This window comes from Leuciscus leuciscus (assembly GCF_965113295.1).
Source record: "Leuciscus leuciscus genome assembly, chromosome: 8".
Classification (NCBI taxonomy): domain Eukaryota; kingdom Metazoa; phylum Chordata; class Actinopteri; order Cypriniformes; family Leuciscidae; genus Leuciscus; species Leuciscus leuciscus.
This window is the reverse complement of record NC_138732.1, coordinates 31,117,180-31,130,545: the sequence shown is the minus strand read 5'-3', so window position 1 is coordinate 31,130,545 and position 13,366 is coordinate 31,117,180.

Sequence of the window (13,366 nt, the reverse complement as noted above, 5' to 3'; positions counted from 1 at the left end):
TTTTTCAAAATAACCATGTACGTGTAAACTGGGCCCAAGGCAACACTTAAAAATGTCTTGTGTGGACACCAAGCGGGAAGGAAGTCGACCGGAAGTTGAAGCCGGCCGCGTGCCACCATCTTGTAGCAGAACTTCACCTGCTAATAGCATCCCATTGACTCCCATTCATTTTGGCGTCACTTTGACAGCGAATAACTTCACATCTGAGGCATTTAAAGACTCCATTTGTCCATTATTTATTTCTAAAGAAACACAACAATGTATAAAATGCGCCATTACCTTGTAGCTTATGTCATGGCCTCGTAGAAGCAGTTTTTGTAAAAGTAGGCTAAAGATTGCGTCATAACCACGCGACTCTCTGTCGCACAGTAGAGAGATTACCGTATGGACAGGAGGAGAAGCTCGCGGGCAATCGGGAGGACATGGAGGCAAAATGACAAAATAATGAATCAGAATACCTAGCAAAAGTTTCTCCTGCTCCTAGCTCGTGGATACCTCCTACTCACGCTCTCCGTCTCTGCAAGATTCGGAAGGGAATGATTCAGATTTCTCATGCCACAGCCACTAGAAGACAGACGGGTTGCTCACGTCACATCTACGTCGTCAAGCTCGGTTTGAGTCTGCGCGTCAGGAACGGAAGTCCAAAAAAATCGCTAAAAATGGGCTTCACTTGTCTCAATTGAGTTCCAATGAGATGGCTCTGTCCACTTCTTATACTGTCTATGGTGGACACCCCTCATGGGTGAGCAGTTGCTCATTATCATTTAAAGAGACATGCACCGAAACGGGTCGCTGTGAACAGAGCTGTTTTGGAGGAGGTAAAAAGGGTGTTGTTTTACACACCCATTGAGGAATTTTAGTATACGTTACACACTTTACATGAAGACCCTAAAGAATCATACCAACTTGTGGAAAATGGGCATCCGATGACCCCTTTAAGAGAGCAAACATACATCTGCATTGCCCTTCATTCATGCTATTTGAAATCTTTTTTCATATTACTTTATCTCTGTCATATTACTTTCTATATCAGTCATTTTTTTCTTTACATTATTTTTCTCAAATTTTACTGTATGTTTTGTGCTGTGTTGTACAAATATGTCTCAATTTGAAGGTGTTTAACGTCACGGGATGATGTTGTGAAGCAGTAATTTCCCATTGTCTTCATGAACACTTGTTGAATTTGTGCTGGTCAGATGAAGTCCGACTGAGCATTGAGAAGTAATTAAGATTATTCTACAAACACTTTTAGTGTCCTGGTCCTTCTCCTTCTCCTGTCCCGGTCTTTTGGGCTGAGCGAAGTTTTAACAAAGTGTTGACTGTTTGTTTTGAACATCAGGAGTGAGAGAGAGCTTCAGCACAACCAGATCTAGCCTAGTTTTCCTGCAGATTAAAGTCTGACATTTCTGACATTAAACATCATGATCTTTAATGTAGTTGAGTATGGTAAGTATGCTTATAGCAACGGGTTTTTGTACATTTTAATGTAAAAGACAGTTTATACTTAATTGGTTTTCAGTCTTTATTCAGGAAATTTGTCAGTAAATATAGATTTTGTAACAGACTAAATAGACTCTTTAGACTGGATGTTGCTTTAAGTCTATAACGGTGTCTTGATGCTCGTAACGGTTCAGAGGTGAAGTGAACTGTACATTTTCATTTTTTAAGATGACATTTTTTGAAGAGTTTGTATATAAACAAATCGGTAGTGTTTAAGCACATTTCAGTTGACTACATTTTAATTTTGTATTTGTATTTCAACATGCGTATGTCAAGCATCTGTTGATTGAACTATTCCATGCTGAGAAAAAAAAACGTTTTTTTTTTTTTTTTTTTTTGTGCTTTAAATGCAAATAATTGTATGTATCTTTTGGCAGTTAAGTATTTTATGTTAGCAGCGTCAGTATAAAATTGCTTAGTAACTAATTCAACAACTATTCCTATTATCATATAACATGTAACAAATAAAATGATAAACAATAAACTGTTTTTTGTCATTTGTAATTGACAGAATCTTCACACTAGATTTCTAAATGTTGGACTAAATAAAACTTCTCAGTTGAATGAACTATGAAACTAGTTGAGCAAACATGTTTTAAAATTGAAGTCAATGGGCCAACTAAAAAAATTATATGTATTCTTTTTGATAATATTCAGTGTTGAAATTGACGATGGTGAATGAATACAAACCAATAATATTTTATATTAACTACTAACAAATTATCTTTTTATTTGTGCATAATTTGACAAAAACAGCAGAATAAAAATATTTGATATGTGAAATGTACCTGGTTTTTATGTATACTGTTCACCTCATTTCATTTTGTTGGCTCTTTGGTAACTGGAAACAATAACTTTTTAAGAAATCATTTTCACTTGATAAATAGGCTATTCAAATGTTATATATTTATTTATTTTAGGTTTATCATAGTTTTACAATGAATTTTCATAGTTTTAGATTGAAAGTCTAGAGCTGGCAGGGTAAATCTAAATCTATATATAAAAGTAATTTAAAACATTCACACGTGATAAAAAAAATAAAATAAAAAAAAAGGTTCATGTAATTGTTTGAATCAACAACTAGAACATTTAAATAATAACCATTTCCATCCTCAGGAGTTCTGGCGCGGCCTCAGTCAAGAGTTCGGTGAGTGAATGCAGTGTGGAGAAGTGAATCTGCTGCATCGCGCGACATCAGAGGTAGGAACAACTATATTTACATTATTTCGCCATTAGATGGCGGCAAAGACTGTCTTTATGAGACAGTCTGTCAGACGCAAATGACTAGGGTGTCAGGGCACGGGAAAACCCCTTAACTGTTAAAAGTTCAAGATATTGCAGCGGACATTCAAACAGATTTGTATTATGAATATATGACTATATCTACTGTAAATGCAGGTACTCTCGTAATACTCTACTCTATAAGCTTCAATGAACAATATCAATTATAAGTTTATGTTTATGTTGCTAAGATGGTTGCTAGGGGTGTTGTGCAGTGAAATGTTGAACCATTGAAGCGATCATTGCCGTGTTTTATCTGGAAAAAACCCCACTAACGTTAATCAGAACCAAGGACTGGAACTACCCGTTTTATATAGATAAATATACTGCAGATAATGGCTTTATTGGTAAATGATGTTGTTAAGCAATATATAATTGCAGGATGTTTTTTCGTTGCTATATTTTCGTCTTGATAATTTCTCTTGTTTTAGTAAAAAAAAAGTATTTATTAAATTTTTACAATTTTCAAAACTCTTAGCTAAAAAAATCCAAACTGATCACACTTGTAACCCAGCTAGTCATTCTTTCAAAACCTGATCCATGCTTTCATTACAGTTATGCACATTTTCAGTCCACATAATCAATGTTTCAAAACACAAGATGATTGTAATATGTAACGGAACATTTGGTTTAATCACCAAAACACACATGACCTTCTTTCAGTTTAGCACTTTTAAAGGAATAGTAAACACCAAACAAATAGTTCATGGCCCTGTATGAGTTTCTTTCTCCTGCTGAACACAAAATAAGATATTTTGAAGAGTATCGGTAACCAAACAGTTGATGGACCCCATTGACCTCCATAGTATGGGGGTAAAAAATATGATGGATGTCAGTGGGGTCAATCAACTGTTTGGTTACCGATACTCTTCAAAATATCTTATGTTGTGTTCAGCAGGACAGAGAAACCCTACAGGATTGGAACAACTTGAGGGTGAGTAAATGATGACAGGATTTTCACAGAGATGGGACCAAGTCACACATGTGTAAGTCTCAAGTAAGTCTCAAGTCTTAACCTTCAAGTCTCAAGTTAGTCCCAAGTATTTTTTTCTTGGGCAAGTCAAGTCAAGTCAAGTCAAGTCACAGGCTATGTCAAGTCAAGTCAAGTCCTGTAGTAGGTCAAGTCAAGTCCAAGTCAAGTCACCTTATTATTGTAATTTTACCTGCAGAATCTGATCTTAATAAAGTGAAAAGACAAGATATAGGTAGCCTAACTGTCAGTAAATTACAATAATTTGGATTTGCATTGTAAATACTCATGTTCAGTAAAATACATCATGGAATCAAACAAAATTGTAACTTCATAAAATTATGTATTTTTCACTTCTGCCAACAGTGTTTGAAATGTTTTAAATTGTCAACATTGAGTCCATAAAACAAATAACAGCTTAACATCCAACAGACTCCTCTCTGAACACCTCCCTCTCTCTCTCTCTCTCAAACACAGTTTACTTACAACATTAAACTTTGTTACATTTCTCCTCTCTCTCACACACACTCACTCTCACACACTCTCTCTCTCTCACACACACACACACACACACACACACACACACACACACACACACACACACACACACACACACACACACACACACACACACACACACACTCACTCATCGTTAGGAAAGATTAGATGAATGTGATCATTTATATTTGGGCCTTTTTTGGGCCTGAAATCGCTGATAAAACCTTATGGCTACTTTAGCTATTATTACATTAGCTAACTACCAACTAACCAGATAACATTAACAAATTGACAAGCACTTACTGGGCAGAATGGCTGTTAATGTTGCATGTCTTGCAAAGCGCTGTTCGTCTTTTGCCATCTTGTGAACAATTCTTGAAGCCGAAAGTGATGACCCTCGGTACCCCTCCGGCTGACATGTTGATGTGATATCTGATCTAAGTGGGCGTGGTGTGCGTAAGGTACGAGAGGGCATGACTGATGATAGTTTCATGATCCAGTCATGACAACGCTATTCTCAGCCTGCGCTCCAGCTGGGTAATCAACTTGATTTTTAAAAATCATTTCTATATTTTATATTCAAACTGAAAACATGATGTGATTAACACTCAAGTCATTCAAGTCATCGTGTCTCAAGTCATGTCAAGTCCCGAGTCTTTAACTTCCAAGTCCGAGTCAAGTCTCAAGTATTTTATTTTTTGTCAAGTCAAGTCACAAGTCATAAAAATAGCGACTCGAGTCCAAGTCACCAAGTCACAAGTCCCCATGTCTGCCTCCAGCTGTTCCAGGAAGAGCTCCAGGAACTCCTCAGGTACGTGCAGAACCTCCTCAAAGTGCTGCAGGATGTAGTGCTGTGCTTTACAGCGGAGCTTTGAGCAGGAGGAAAAGTCCTCTGTCAACTTGCAGATGCCAATGCAGTTTCCTATATTACATTTGAAATGCTGTGTAAAACTTGTAGCGATAGTGGCCCATTAATAAACATTTATGTTACTTTTATATTTAATTTGGTTTGTTCGGGCGCCAGCCAGGCATATAATCCTGGCAATTAATAAATTCTCACAACCCACCAGCTACATATGAAGACATTGAAAAAGGAAAACTCAAATCAAACTTGTAGTAACCAACAGAGTCGTTTACCATTTATTTTAGGAATTCAGCCCCACTTAAACTCCACACAAAGCAAAAACATTCCAACATCACTGTTGTGACAGTACCACACTTCCATGGAAAACAAGAAAGACAAAAAAAAAACACAAACAAAAAAAACAATCAGTATAAACTATAAAGACATATACATGTTTCTCTTTATACGAGGGGAAAACACATGATTTTCACGGAAACAACAATGACGTTGACACTGGCAAATTTTATGAACTTTCTCAGACAGTCACAATATAAGAGGTAAAGGAAAGTCTATGTCCAAGCAACCCATCAACTGATGAATTCACAACTTAGTTTCGATTCACACTCTTTATACTCTCTGACAGTCAAGGAAAAAGTTCAATTAATTGTGTGTGTGTGTGTTGTGGGCGTGTGCATGCACTGTGGGTGCGTCAAGTCTGTACCCGATGCTGCTGGTCTTCGTTTTGGGCCTTTGGTAAGTACAGGAACTTCGTTTTTAGCACAATCCAGGAAAACGCGATGAAGATTAGTCCAAGGCAACGCACCTCTACCGACAGCCGAGATAGAGAGCGTCCAAACCGCTCACAGTTTCACTTTCATTCCACCGTCACGTCATCCGCACCCAGATAAATCTCACCTCCAGGATACTATAAACTTCCTTCATACTTCTCTCCCAGGCCGGTCAATTTCTCGTACCGAAGCACGATACTTCTGCACGCTCCTCGAACAAACTGCACGCTCCTCGAACAAACTGCACGCTCCTCGAACAAACTGCACGCTCCTCGAACAAACTGCACACTTCACTTCCCCATTACCAGTTCCCTTCCGCTCACAATTCCCCTCCTTAAATAGTTCGTCACACTGATCATCCTCTTCTAATTGGTTAAAGAGAAAAAAATAAAAAAAATAATAATAAAGTGGCTAACGAATTTCGTTCTGCCACACTCCCTCCCCCAGGGAAAAACAACTCCCAGTTGTTGGACTAAGAGATACCTTAAAATCCCAGGAAATCTTCTTCCTCATCCGAGGTTTCCTGAAAAATCTCTTGTAGTCTCTCCCTGTTGCGAAACTCTAATTCCTCCGCAGTAGGAAAACAGGGTTTCAAATTGCACACGTGGACATTACGCACATCCTCTCCTGTGGACTCCAAAGCCACTCTATAATTTATTGGACCCAACTGTTGGATAATGCGGTATGGCCCTTTCCACTTAGGTGCCAACTTGGCACTGAAATTGCTCTGGGCATTAGATTGCGGAAAATTTCGGATCCATACTCTGTCCTTCTCTTGGAAGGCTACATCTCGTCTGTTTTTGTTGTAATTTCTCAATTGCCTTATTTGTGCTTTTTTACAGTTTTCCTTGGCCTTCTTTTGGAGTTGAGACAACTGATGGACTATGTCGTAGGAAGGACCAGAAGGAGACAGGTTACGTCCATGCAACAGTTTATCCAATGGGCTATGAAGTTTTCTACCCAGATGAAGCTCAGCAGGAGACATTCCGATGGATTCCTGCACTGCAGTATTGAGTGCGAAACGGAGTTCTGGTAGGTAGTTATCCCAACCTTTGTGATTATCTTTCACAAAAGCAGATATCATGGACTTCAGAGTACGGTTGACTCTTTCCGTCATATTAGTCTGGGGATGGTACGCTGTGGTTAATTTGTGTGTCACACTCCATTTTTCACACAGTTCAGTGAACAAAGCTGAGACAAACTGTGACCCTCTGTCTGACAAAACATAATCCGGCACCCCCCATCGAGTAAGCACTTCTCTCCGCAGGATCTCAACAATAGCTGGAGCAGTAGCATGTCGCATGGGGAATAACTCTACCCATCGTGAGAAATAATCAACAAAGACGAGTAAGTATGCGTGTTGTTTGGAGCTTTTTGGTAGTGGACCCATTATGTCTACTCCAAGCATTTCATTAGGTCTTGACGTGATGATTGGTTGAAGTTTTCCCGCTGGTTTTCTATTGTCACTCTTGAGTGTTTGACATTTCACACAACTCTTGACATACTTCTTAACATCAGTCCACATACCATGCCAGTAGGCAACATCTTGTACTCTCTTATAGGTTTTAAAGATTCCAAGGTGTCCACTGAGGGGGCTTGAATGATAGAATTGGAGAATGGTGGGAATAAGGATGCGAGGTACAACAACACTGTATTGAATTTGACCATCAGTCAGGTGAGTAACGTGATATAACTTGTCTTCTACCACAGCATACTGTTCCTTCTCCGTAAGTTCATCTTTGGCCAAAACTTGAAATATTTTTGTACATTCAGGATCACGGTGTTGTTCGTCCCAGATGCGCTCAACAGTGATGGGAAATTCTGGATCTTCCTTTTTGCTTGTGTACACATTACACTCAGGTATATGATACATCCGTGACAGAGCATCAGGAGCAACGTTCAACTTTCCTTTCCGATATTCCAACACAAAATCAAATCTTTGTAGTCGAAGAGCCCATCGAATGAGTCGACTAGTTGTCTTAGTGGAATTCATCACCCATTGCAAGGAAGAATGATCCGTAACCACGGTGAACAAACGGTGTTCCAGATAGTGTTGCCACTTATCAAGTGCCCACACTACTGCTAGGCACTCCTTCTCTGTGGTGGAGTAGTTAATCTCTGCTTTATTTAAGGTTCGGCTGGCATAAGCGATGACTTCTTCACTGCCCTGCTCCTTTCGCTGGGTCAACACCGCGCCCAGGCCGGTGTCGCTGGCATCAGTGTACACTGAAAAAGGTAGTTGGAAATTAGGATGTCCAAGGATAGGTGGTGATGTAAGGCATGTTTTTAAATACTCAAAAGCTTGTTGGCATTGTGATGTCCAAATAAATTATTTTCCTTTCTTTTTTAGGGCATTGAGAGGCTCTGCGATCCTAGAAAAATCTGCCACGAATCGATGGTACCACCCAGCCAAACCCAGGAAGCGCTGGACCTCTTTAAGGTTACGGGGAACTGGATAGGTGCGAATTGCTTCCACCTTGCTCGGATCTGCGGTAACACCTTGTCCATTCACAACATGACCGAGGAAAGTAATCTCCTGAAGGCAGAACTTGCATTTTTTTAGATTCAACGTCAGTCCAGCTGTTTGTAACTGCTGAAGGATGGTCTGGATATCTAGAAAGTGCTGGCCCATTGTTGGGGAGTAAACAATGATATCGTCGATATAGACGAAACATATGGTTCCAAGTAACCCTCTCAGGACGATCTCCATCAGCCTTTGAAAGGTTGCTGGTGCATTTTTTAGACCAAACGGCATGACATTGAAATGGTACAACCCTACTGACGTGATGAAGGCGGTTTTTGTCTTGCTCTCCGGTTCCATGGGTACCTGCCAATATCCGCTATTAAGATCTAAAGTTGAAAAAATGGCTGCACCAGAGAGCGACTCCAGGATCTCAGTGATGTTGGGAATTGGATATGCATCACTTTCAGTGAGAGCATTGATCTTTCTGTAGTCAACACAGAACCTGAGACTACCATCTTTTTTGGGAACCAAAACCACAGGTGATGCCCATGCTGAAAAAGATGGTTCTATGATGCCAGCCTGTAACATATCTTCAATCTGTTCTTTTACAATCGTTTGCTTTGCAGGTGTGAGCCGATAAGGGCGCTGTTTAATAGGTATTTGATGACGCGTGTAAAGGCAGTGCTGAAGAACATTCGTACGTCCTGGTCGGCGAGTACACACACCCTGATAGGTCTGCAAAATGTGACGCAATTGGCCTTCTTCATCGTGTGGTAAAGTCGCTTCTTTTAATGCACGGTCAATTAAGACTTGATCCTCTGTATGTGTAGGATCTGCATCTCGAGAGGCCAATAGAGGTTGGGGAGGAGGGACAGAACTCATTAAAGAAAGATTTTGCTGGAAACTTTTAGATTTCTTTGTTTTTTGTTGACCTGGAACTCTGCTCATAGGTATGCTTGCTTGTCCCAGTTGGAAAAAATATCCCACTTCAGGTGCACATTTAAAAAAATATTTTCTATCAGCAATGTTGAGTTGAAGTCCACTTAAAAAGATGAAATCCAGCCCTAAGACTGCTGCATATGTCAAAGAGGTTGAGGTAAGGACTGCAGCCCTCAAAGAAAAACTCTGATTATGTAGAATAATCTGTACATTTACCCATCCCAGCGGAACTTCGGCCTCACCGTTCGCTAGATAGAGGGGTCCTGAGGTCCATGGATGAAGACTCTCTTGAGGTGTAAGTTCCCTCCACAAACTCTCATGAATGAGGGTGTAGCTGGCTCCGGTGTCTAAAATAGCCTTACCTTTCCAGGCACCAATATTAATGGGAACAACTAGTTGTTGCAGTACTGTGCACTGTGTGTTGTTAGCAACATGGGTCATTGTTGGTTCGGTTTTTACGACCGAGACAGCATTATTGGTGGGTTGACCACCTTGTTATGGACTTTGATGTGGTCTCTTACTTTGAGATGGCTGTGACTGTTGAAATGATTGATTAGAAGAGGCATAACCAGGACAGTTTCCTGGAGGATGATGTCCTTTACACCGCCAGCACTGAACTGGTATCTTGTCTATCTGTCGAACCGCAGGTGCTCGAGGTGACATAGACTGTTGTTTGTGTTGAAAGTTGCTCTCATATTGGAGTTGCTGTTCATTATCCTTCTCCAGTTGATGCCCTAGCTTCACCAATTCCTCCACTGTAGATACTCGACTACGGAGCTGGCTGGCAAGGTAAGGTTTAATATTTTTCAAAATCAGTTTTACAATTTCATTCTCTGTTAACGTTGACTTCCATCTCTTGCATAAGGCTCTGTATGAAAAAGCAAAGTCTCTGATGGATTCTTTCTCGCCTTGAGTTCTTACTCTAACTCGTTCTGCCAACTCGTCCTCATAGTCTTCGGAAAGAAATGCAGAGAGGAAAGCTGCCTCAAATTCAGTCCAAGTGACTACAGAGGTACGTGCAACTTCCCACCAGTCGCGGGCAGTTCCATACAAAACTGTACGGAATGTAGCTAGTAGATCCACATCTGACAAAGGATGCAAAGCCAGAAAATCTTGACATCGAGTTAAGTAGTTCAACGGATCTGGATCCTCATGTGGTTTTCCGAAAGTGGGAAAGGTAAGTCGTAGATGATCACTTTTAGCTATAGGTACAGATGTAGTGGTAGTAGTAATTGGTATACCACTTGGTGATGAATTGGTTGGCGATACTTCCTGTTGGTTAGTAGTCATTTCTTTCATCTTTTCAACCTGGGTTTGTAATTGGTCAGACATGTCTGACTGAAATTTTTGAGAATCACTGCAAAAGGCCTCCATTTGGTTTTTATGTTGATGAAATTCTTTGTTGAACTGGTCTTGACTGTTTTTCAGACTCTGGAATGTGGCTTTAAAGTCCTGCTGCACTTCCGCTTGAAGCTGTTGAACCAGGAACCGTACTTCAGACACGACAGAAGCCTCCACTTTACTTAACTCTTCTGAGATCAGTCGCTTAGTGGTTTTAGACCATTGCTCCATCTCAGTTTTAATTTTTTTGTTGGTTATCAGTGATACACTTCAGTAATTGTTGTTGATTGTCCTCCATTTTGACCACTGTTGTTGAAAGATGAGTTGAATGTTTTACAAACTGTGCTTTCGCCTCCTGGTTAAGTTCTGAAACTGCATTCTCCTGTTGCTTGTTGAATCGCTTTAAAGTGTCCAAGTCTTCTTGTACTTGTCTGGTCAGTGGCTGAATTCCTCTGCCGGGTGTTTGAAGTTCACGTGGTAACTCCTGTCGTCCCACAGAAGATGAAGTTTCAGGGGTTGTGCAAATCTGCATTGGATCTGATTGTGGTTCCCAGGTGAGGTGTTGCACTGGAGGGCTGCCAGTCAAAGTGGAGGATACAAACTGCACTCGTGATCCATGTTGATCCATATGGGTAGGATTGGGAATATAGGGATATGAAGTGATAGGGATTTGTGGCTGCCAGCGGGGGGTTTCCACTTCTGGTACTTCCATCTCAACAAAAGTTGAGGGGGATGGTGGAGTGGTGGTCATGTCAATATGTAAAAATAAATAAAAGTCTGTGTGTCTTTCGTTGGGAGGGAAAAATAACAAACAGGACAAAACAACAAACTTGGCCAAACATAACATATGTTAATTGATTCAGGGTAACATAACAAACTGACAATATTCAAATTATAAACCAAACACGTTAACTGACAATAAATCTAGGTCAAATAAACCAACCCTCAACATTCAGCAGTTCAGTTCACAAATGCCAAAATGCAACTATAAATAATGCAAAGCGCTTAAGTTCACACTGACGGGAATTCAAGTTCACAATAGAGTCCACACTTTGCATTCAAAATCACAAGAAAAAGGCAAAAGGAAAAAAAACTCAATTTTCCCAAAGCGCGAGTTCAGTTCTCTTCACACACAGTTTCATTCAATTAATTTCCTTCAAGTTAAAAAACAATCAATAGTCACTTCTTGAATTAAATGACCCATATTAAATGTCTGTTACACTTAATGTTAACTCTGTTGGTTCAGTTCAATTTGGTTCCCATTTAAGTTTCAGATTACTACTTCCAACATCTCAGTCCCTGTTCGGGCGCCATTTCTGTAGCGATAGTGGCCCATTAATAAACATTTATGTTACTTTTATATTTAATTTGGTTTGTTCGGGCGCCAGCCAGGCATATAATCCTGGCAATAAATAAATTCTCACAACCCACCAGCTACATATGAAGACATTGAAAAAGGAAAACTCAAATCAAACTTGTAGTAACCAACAGAGTCGTTTACCATTTATTTAGGAATTCAGCCCCACTTAAACTCCACACAAAGCAAAAACATTCCAACATCACTGTTGTGACAGTAACACACGTCCATGGAAAACAAGAAAGACAAAAAAAAAAAAAAAAAAAAAAAAAACAATCAGTATAAACTATAAAGACATATACATGTTTCTCTTTATACGAGGGGAAAACACATGATTTTCACGGAAACAACAATGACGTTGACACTGGCAAATTTTATGAACTTTCTCAGACAGTCACAATATAAGAGGTAAAGGAAAGTCTATGTCCAAGCAACCCATCAACTGATGAATTCACAACTTAGTTTCGATTCACACTCTTTTTATACTCTCTGACAGTCAAGGAAAAAGTTCAATTAATTGTGTGTGTGTGTGTTGTGGGCGTGTGCATGTACTGTGGGTGCGTCAAGTCTGTACCCGATGCTGCTGGTCTTCGTTTTGGGCCTTTGTTTGGTAAGTACAGGAACTTCGTTTTTAGCACAATCCAGGAAAACGCGATGAAGATTAGTCCAAGGCAACGCACCTCTACCGACAGCCGAGATAGAGAGCGTCCAAACCGCTCACAGTTTCACTTTCATTCCACCGTCACGTCATCCGCACCCAGATAAATCTCACCTCCAGGATACTATAAACTTCCTTCATACTTCTCTCCCAGGCCGGTCAATTTCTCGTACCGAAGCACGATACTTCTGCACGCTCCTCGAACAAACTGCACGCTCCTCGAACAAACTGCACACTTCACTTCCCCATTACCAGTTCCCTTCCGCTCACAATTCCCCTCCTTAAATAGTTCGTCACACTGATCATCCTCTTCTAATTGGTTAAAGAGAAAAAAAAAATAAGAAAAAATAAATAAAGTGGCTAACGAATTTCGTTCTGCCACAAACTTCATTCATAGCCACTTCCAGAATAAAATTTCAAGAATGTGTTTGCCTAGATATCATAGTTACATTCTTTTTTCTGGCAATACACTCATTCATTTTCATGCATTTATATATTTGGACTTAGGCAGTTTCAACCGTATAATGTTGGCAGTGGAAATGATGTATATAATTATAATCATTTCTAGGTAATTTGCACACAATTGCAGTTCAAATGCTTCTTCTCACCTAAAGTAGGAGCTGCAGCCACACATGATGATCTTGTGCACTTGAAATTCTCTGTCATTTGACTTGATGATCAAGTCAGTGTGTTCGCCCAGTAAACATGCTTCATCAAACACGTCAA